The sequence below is a fragment of the Chrysochloris asiatica genome, unplaced genomic scaffold (assembly GCF_000296735.1).
Source record: "Chrysochloris asiatica unplaced genomic scaffold, ChrAsi1.0 scaffold00231, whole genome shotgun sequence".
NCBI classification, from domain to species: domain Eukaryota; kingdom Metazoa; phylum Chordata; class Mammalia; order Afrosoricida; family Chrysochloridae; genus Chrysochloris; species Chrysochloris asiatica.
In genome coordinates, this window is record NW_006408749.1 from 1,459,878 (window position 1) to 1,467,808 (window position 7,931).

The 7,931-nt window shown below is 41.7% G+C and overlaps 1 pseudogene; it reads right to left on the reverse strand.

Annotated features, from left to right (window-relative positions):
- Positions 1-928: 928 nt before the first annotated feature.
- LOC102819835 lies at positions 929-7,327 on the reverse strand (annotated as a pseudogene).
- Between the last annotated feature and the right edge of the window lie 604 nt (positions 7,328-7,931).

Below are 7,931 nucleotides of genomic sequence, written 5' to 3' on the forward strand. Positions count from 1 at the left end.
GGGAGTAGAAAGCCTCATCTTTCTCCCGCGGAGCAGCTGGTAGTTTCGAACCGCTGACCTTAAGGTTCGCAGCCCGATTCGTAACCACTACGCTACCAGAAATTACCTTAAAAAAAACACACACACAAAAAACTTTAATTGTGAATTGAGCGAAGGGTTTCAGACAAGATCATCAGTTTTACATTCAACATATATGCTTTGTTTCTACTCAATGCTTACAATCCCCTCCATGCAGCAACAGTTATCTCTCTTCCTCCTTTTGGTTCCTATTTTCATTCCATCCACCTTCCCATCCCTTCTCAACTTTGTCCTTAGGTAAATTATACCCTTTTGATTTTGAATGATGAGCATACCTTACTAGTATTGTTGTTCCCCCTACATACCTATCTACTGCTCGGATGAACATTGGGCCAAGTTCCTTTCCAGACCTGAAAGGTGGTCAAGGTTCCTTTAGTCTCTTTTTGATCAGTAAGCCTTGTCTGTTTCTTAAAATAATTTTGAGTTTTGTTCCACACTTTCTTTCGCTCTATCCAGGACATTCTAATGCAATCCCTTTCAGAGTGATTGGTAGTAGTAGTTGGGCACCATCTAGTTCTTTTGGTCTCAGAGTCTTGGAGACTGATGCTCACATGTTCCATTAGTCCATTGGACTAACTGATTCCAAGTTTCTTCAACTCTTATTGATCTTCTTTCTTCTCCACATGAAGACACCATTAGCTGCACCTTAGATGGTCACTCATGAGTTTTTAAGATCCTGGATGCTCATCAAAGTTGGATGTAGAATATTGTCTTTGTGGACTATGTTATGCCAATTGACCCTGGTGTTTCCTGAAATTATGATCCTGAGTTCCTAGGCCCAGCTACTCATTGGCAAGTGACTTTTTTTTTTTTTTTTTGGTACACCTCAGACATCTTTATTTCACTCCTGTTATGCCATGAATTCATAGGGAATAGGTTCTAGTAGCTCAGGCTCCTTTCCATTGGTTCTCACAATGTGCGCCTCTCTGGGGGGAGCAGGCTGGTGCTTTAGCCGAATCCAGGTCCCTTTCTCTTTGGCTTCCTTCTTTTTCTGATCATTTTCCTCCACTCCCTTCAGGAAGCTGTCTCGGCTCTTAGAGTGCTTAAAATGCTCATTGCGCACATTAATTCTCTTGGCAAGAATCTTGCCCTTGACTTGCTTGTTCACAACAATGCCAACAGCATGCTGGTTCACATTGTAGACTCTTCTGGTTTTGCTGTGGTAACATTTGTGGGGCATGCCTTTTTAAACTGTGCCCATTCCCTTGATGTCCACAATATCGCCTTTCTTGTAGATTCGCATGTATGTGGCCAAAGGAACGACCCCATACTTTCTGAAAGGCCTGGAGAACTTATAGTGGGTACCCCACTACTCTTTCTCTTTGTGTTCGTCATCTTGGGGGATTACTGCAAGATGATGGCTCCCACAAATGACTTAAATAAGCATGTTGTTGCTGTTTTATAAGTGGATTCCAATTCATAGCAACCCTGTATAGGGTTTCTAAGGAGAGGCTGGTGGGTTTGAACCACCAGCAGTTCAGTGCTTATCCTAAATAAGCATATAGAATGAAATAACTCTTCCACCTCAAGATAGGAATTTAGGAATGGCTGCATTTATTTCTAAACAAAATTATCTGAATTATACCCAGGGTTTGCCACTTGTCCTACATGTGACGAGGGTTAAGTAACTCAAGGCAGGTGCAGGCAGGGAGTCACTGTGAGAGTTCTTTAACATAAAAAGTATTATTTTAGAGACTATTGTTGCTGTTAAGTGCAGTTGAGTCAGTTCTGACTCCTAGCAACCTTGTATAGAGTTTCCAAGGAGTGACTGATGGATCTGAGCCATTGACATTGCGGTTAGCACTTCAGTACTTACCCTACAATGTCACACCAGGACTATATGTGGGAGAACATTAGTTTTACATTCATTCAATCATACATCGTTTCATTGCCATAGTTACATCCCGTCCATGCATCATCACCCAACCAAAGGGTATACCCTGCAAGCCGCCCCCTCCATGGTCCTCAGCACACAGCCCCTTTCCCTCTCTGGATCTCAAGTCCCCAGCCACTCCATCTCTTCACGTCATCTTCTCTGCCTGCATCTCAGGCCTCACTGCTTCTCTGGGTAGGGTCCCACTCTCCGCTCTTCTCCGTTGATGGTCCCAGGGCCCCCCGCTCCTAGACTGAAAAGTTAATCACTCCCCTCCTCACTATAAAATGTCCACCTTTACATTTCCAACCCTCACAACCAGTCCTGATAACAATTATTCACCATTGCATCACAAGAGACCCATCTATATTTTGTTTCATCAGCTCTTCCCGGACAGGCTGGACACTATTCACTGGAGACTCTACCTTCCTCCATGCCCTTTGGCTCTAGGTTCCCTTTTGAAAGCTTGTAAGCCAGTCACTTCTTACCTTTGTATCCATCTCCCCATTTTGGGTAGCTAGTCCCTCTTTTTTGATGTACAAAAACCACACAGAAAATATATATCCATTTAAATGTCCAAAGAGCACATTTTATAAGCCAGCTACTACCTGCAGGCACACAGCCTTTCTTATTCCATGGATCAAGGAGCTCCGGTAGTGTAGTGGTTAAGAATCAGGATGCTAACCTCAAGGTTGGCAGTTAGAAACTACCAGCTGTTCTACATGAGAAAGATGAGGCTTTCTGCTTCCGTAAGGATTTACAGCCTCAGAAACCCTGTGCTGGGTCACTATGAGTTGGAACCGACTCCATGGTACTTAACAACAACAAGAGTCCTTAGCTGCTCTATCTCTCTATGCCATCATCTCTGCTTCCATCTCTACTGTTGCTGCTTTTCTGTTTAGGATCCCACACTCCACTCATGCTCTTCCTTCTTACTGGTCCTAGGATCCTCTGTTCCTAGAATGAAAGATTAACTACTCCCCCCACCCCTTTATTTCACATCTACCTTTATAATTGTGACTATCACAATTAGTCATGATAATAAATCAAAAAAAGCCCTATCCCCATCCTCCCCCACTCCCTTTCACCAGACCTTTCTGGACAAGAGGAAAACTATTCAGTAAGGATTTTACCTTACCACCCTCAGTCTGAAACTAAGCACACTCTTAAAAGCTTGTAAGCCAGCCACTTTGTGCCTTTATAGCCTCTAATTTTGAGTAGCTAATGTCTAAGTTGCCTGTCCCTATCAACCCTGATTACTGAGGGGGCAGGTTTGATCCTTGATATGAAGAATCTTTCCCTTTCTGTTGGAATTTTGAGCAATTACATCCATAAGCAAAGGTCAAGTTAATCAAATTGTAGCAATTTATACTTGCTCCCTATGTCAAACTTCTTTATCTTCATCTGGTGAAGTTCTGGTCAGCAGCCATCCAAACTAGGTCAAATGGGTACTATCTACAAGTTTGGGAGTTGTCTCACACCTCCCCCCACTTCAGACCAGCTGGACAGTTCACTCTCAATTCTTGCCTCTAGTGGCTAGGTCAGTGTCCATGGACTTGGGAGTTCACACATCTCCCTAAACTTCAGATAAGCCACCCTTTTCTTGTCTTGTTCTCATCTCAAGGTCAACCAGTGTCTATAGAACATGGTCAAACTCAACCCATGTCGTCATTGCTGCATTTCACCCACTTCCACTCAAAAGTAGACCAGGGCTGTCACCAGTAAGCTTACAAGCCTGTTCATGTGTTCCTTTTGAGTGTCAGTCTTGGAAGGGGATTTACCCTGATGGACTGACTTTTCTTACCTCGATGGATTCTAGGTAAACAGCTTGCTTGATCTTGCAACAACCAAATGGTCTGCTTTTTTCTTTCTCTTGCTGGTCTTTCTTTCAAGAAGTATCTTCGGTTATTTTAGCTGCTCTGGGTTGGTTTGCATGTCCTTTTAAGTGGGAATGTCCCTCCTCAGAAGGTCCTGAGTGGGGCTCGGGATTCCACACAAAGCCCCATACTCCACAAAGGCTTAACAAGAACTCTATTTATTTGAGCAAATTCTAGTACCTCTTTTAGCTAATCCAATCAGTTTTATGCTGAAGACTGGCTTATAAGCTTTCTGTAATCATACTTCCCAATATTAATTTCTATACCACTTAAATGTCTATTTTACAATATTGTTGTTGTTGTTATGTGCCATGGAGTCGGTTCCGACTCATAGTGACCCTATACAGGGTTTCCGAGGCTATAAATCTTTACGGGAGCAGAAAGCCTCATCTTTCTCCTGCGGAACAGCTGGTAGTTTCAAACTGCTGACCTTGCAGTTCGCAGCCCGATTTGTAACCACTACGCTACCAGAGCTACACTATTAGTCAGGGGAAACCAATATCCACAAGACACTCAAGCATCTTAACATTATTTTCCCTCCTTTATTCTTTCAGACTGTGTCTCCATCCCTTTATCACAGAGCCCTGTTGTTCCAAGGTTGAGCACACGTCCCTATTTACCTCTATCCCATTTAGCCCACATGTACCTCCCTAAGTCTTCCCCTATCTTCCTTGTTCATCTACCCTCTCCTCCTTCTTGTGTATTGTCCTTCCTCTCCTTGTATATTGCCCTCCCCATCATGGATAGTGGATGTGTCTATCCACTAACCTGTACCTTACTGTCCCTTCCATCCCATCTCTGGTAACCATCAAAGAATATTTCTTTTAGTATGGAAATCTTTTCTTAAGCTTTTACAATAATGATCTTATGCAATATTTGTCCTTTTGTGACGGACTAATTTCACTCAACATAATGTCCTCAAGGTTCATCCATGTTATGAGGTGTTTTGCAGCTTCATCGTTATTCTTCAAGGTAGCATAGTATTCCATTGCGTGTATGTATCAAAGTTTGTTTATCTATTCTTCTATTGATGGACACTTAGGCTATCTCCATCTTTTCTCTATTGTGAATAGTGCTGTTATGAACGTTGGTGTGCATATATCTACTCATGTTCTGGCACGTATTTCTTGTGGATATATATCAAGAAGAAGGATTGCTTGGTCATAAGTTATTTATATTTCCAGCTTTCTGAGGAAGTGCCATACCTTTTTCCAGAGTGGTTGAACCATTTTACATTCCCACCAGCATTGTAGGAGTGTCCCGGTTTCTTCACACCCTCATGAGCATTAGTTGTCCTCTGCTTATTTGAGCTTCTCTATTATTACTGGTGTAAGATGAAATCTCATTGTTGTTTTGATTTGCATCTCTCTAATGACTTAACTTCAAACACAACAATGACTAATGATCATGAGCATTTCTTCATATGTTTGTTGGCTGCCTGAATGTCTACATTGGTGAAGTGTTTGTTCATGTTCTGTGCCCATTTTTAAATTGGGTTATTTATCTTTTTCTTGTAGAGGTGTTGTAGTTTCTTATGGATTTTAGAGATTAGTCCCTTGTCTGATATGCCATTGCAAAAACAAAAAACAAAAATTCCCCATCTGTAGGCTCCCTTTTTACTCTTTTGGTGAAATCTTTTATGCACACATGTTTCTAATTTTTAGTATGTCCCAGTCATCTATTTTGTCTTCTATTATGCACTTTTTACAATATTTGATGTATGCCATGTATTAGAGTCCTAAATTTGTCCCTACTTTTTCATTGATGACCTCAAAGGGTAGGGTCACAATCTCCCAGGTTTGAAATAGTTGGATCTTCATCTACTTGCTTCCAGAACGTGAGCCAGGAGAAAGGAGTTTTTGTTCAAAGCTGAGGGGGTATACTGCCATGTTGCCCAAAGGATAGAATATTGAGGTCTGCCAAGACTGAGGGGGAGGAATCATGACTCAGATGGACTAGGAGACAGGCAGCCCAAAGTCAAGGGGCAGAGTTGCCATCCCAGTGGGCCTAGAAAAGCGGAATCTCAGGCTTCCACCCAGAATCCAGAAGGCCTAGCCAACACTTAAAATCTTGAGGGTAGGGCCTTTGCCCAGATGGTCTCTGAGAATAGAGGATCATTTTCAAGGGTTGGGAGCTAATGCAAATTTTTCTGCTGGTTTTCAGAGTTATTTGGTGTCTATTATTCTTTCTTTCCTTACAGTTTCTCCTATTTATAATGGAAATGTTTACCGTGTGTCTGTTCCACTATTGCACTTTGGAAACAGACAACTTGTGATCTAGATAGACTTCACAGGTTCACAGATGAAAAGGAATTTTGCCCCATAATGGAATATGCCTGAGTCACCCATATTTAATTTAGATGAGTCAGAAGATAAGATTTTGAACTTAGAGTGGATTTAAGACATTTGGAATGATGTGATGGGGTAAATATGTTTTATATGTGGGAAGGACATGAATTTTGAGGGACCAAAGTAGGAATGTTATAGATTGAATTGTGTTCTCCCCCAAAATAAATATGTGTTGTAAATCCTAACATCTATGATTAAAGGTGGCATTTTGGTGTGGCACTGTAGGATCAGCGCTGGGCTGCAAACCACAAGGTGGGCAGTTAAAACCTATCATCTTGCTCCTTGGAAACCCTATACAGGGTCGCTATGAGTTGGAACTGACTTGACAGCACTTAATAACAACAACAAATGATTAAAGGTGCCAAGGGACTACCAAAAGAACAAACAAATATGTATTTGAGGAAGTACAACCAGAATTCTCCTTAGAAGCCAAGATGGCCAGACTTGATCTCTCATACTTTGGACATATTGTCAGGAGAGATCAATTCCTAGAGAAGGACCTCATGCTTGGTAAACTGGAATGTCAGCAATAAAGAGGGAAACACCAACAAGGTGGATTGGCACAGTGGCAGCAGGCTCAAGGGTAACAATTGTGAAGATGACGTAGAACTGGGTGGCATTTTGTTATGTTGTACATAGGGCTGCTATGGGTCAGAACAGACTGGATGGTTCCTAACAACAACAACATGACTGTGGCTATAACCCCATTTGGGAAAGAGTGTGTTATGCTAATGAGGCAGGATTAGTGTAGCGTGTGCTTTGAGCTACTCTCTTACAAGGGATAAAATGAATACATTAGGCAAGCACAGATGGGGGAAGAGAAATGTCAAACTACATGAAGATTGCCTGGGGGCAGAGCTCAAAGAGACATGGAACTGTCAGAGAGAGCAACCTTCCCCTAGAGCTGGCACTGAGAATTCAGACTTCTAGACTCTTATACTTGGAAAAAATAAATTTCTGTCAAAGTATATATAAAAAATGCTTATGATCAACTATGTAAGGTACAACTATTAGTCTCTCCCTATCTGGAGCAAAGAAGAGTGAAGAAAATCCAAGGAAATAGTCCTAAGGACTAATGGGGCCATGTGAACCCCAGTTACCACAATCCTGAAACCAGAACTAGATGGTGACTGGCTATCACTGCTGACCATTCTGAAAGGGGATCACAATAGGAGGTCAATAGGAAGTTCTGGATACAATGGGAGGAAAATGTGGATCAAAACTAAAAATAATTTTTAAAAAATGGGTTTACTTGTCTGATAGAGACTGGTGGACTCCTTGAGACTAGCTCTTCATGCCTGAATCTGAGCTCACCTCTATGGCTTAAATTCCAGTCAAATGATAGACAAGCCTATAAGGTGAGCACCATATGAGATTACATCTCAACCTAATGAGATCACAAGGGCAGTATATTGCCTATGAATAAAGCTCAGAAGGTGGAGAGGGATAGAAAAGAAAGACTAATGAGGCCAGTAAATACAGGGAGGGAGGGAAGAGTACTGTCACATTACAGGATTGTAATCAATGTCACCAAACACAATGTGTAAGAATTGTCAAATGAAGAAACATTTTGCTCTGTAAACCGTCATCCAAATCACAACAACAACAAAAATGAAATCTGTGAAACAAACAAAAATGCATTGAATGACCTTCAAGGAAACATTGCAAGGTAGAAGTACCAGGAAAGCTGTGTCCTAGCAATGTGCTTCCTCCAGACTTCCCTTTTATACATATGGTTCAGATTCAGGAATTCTG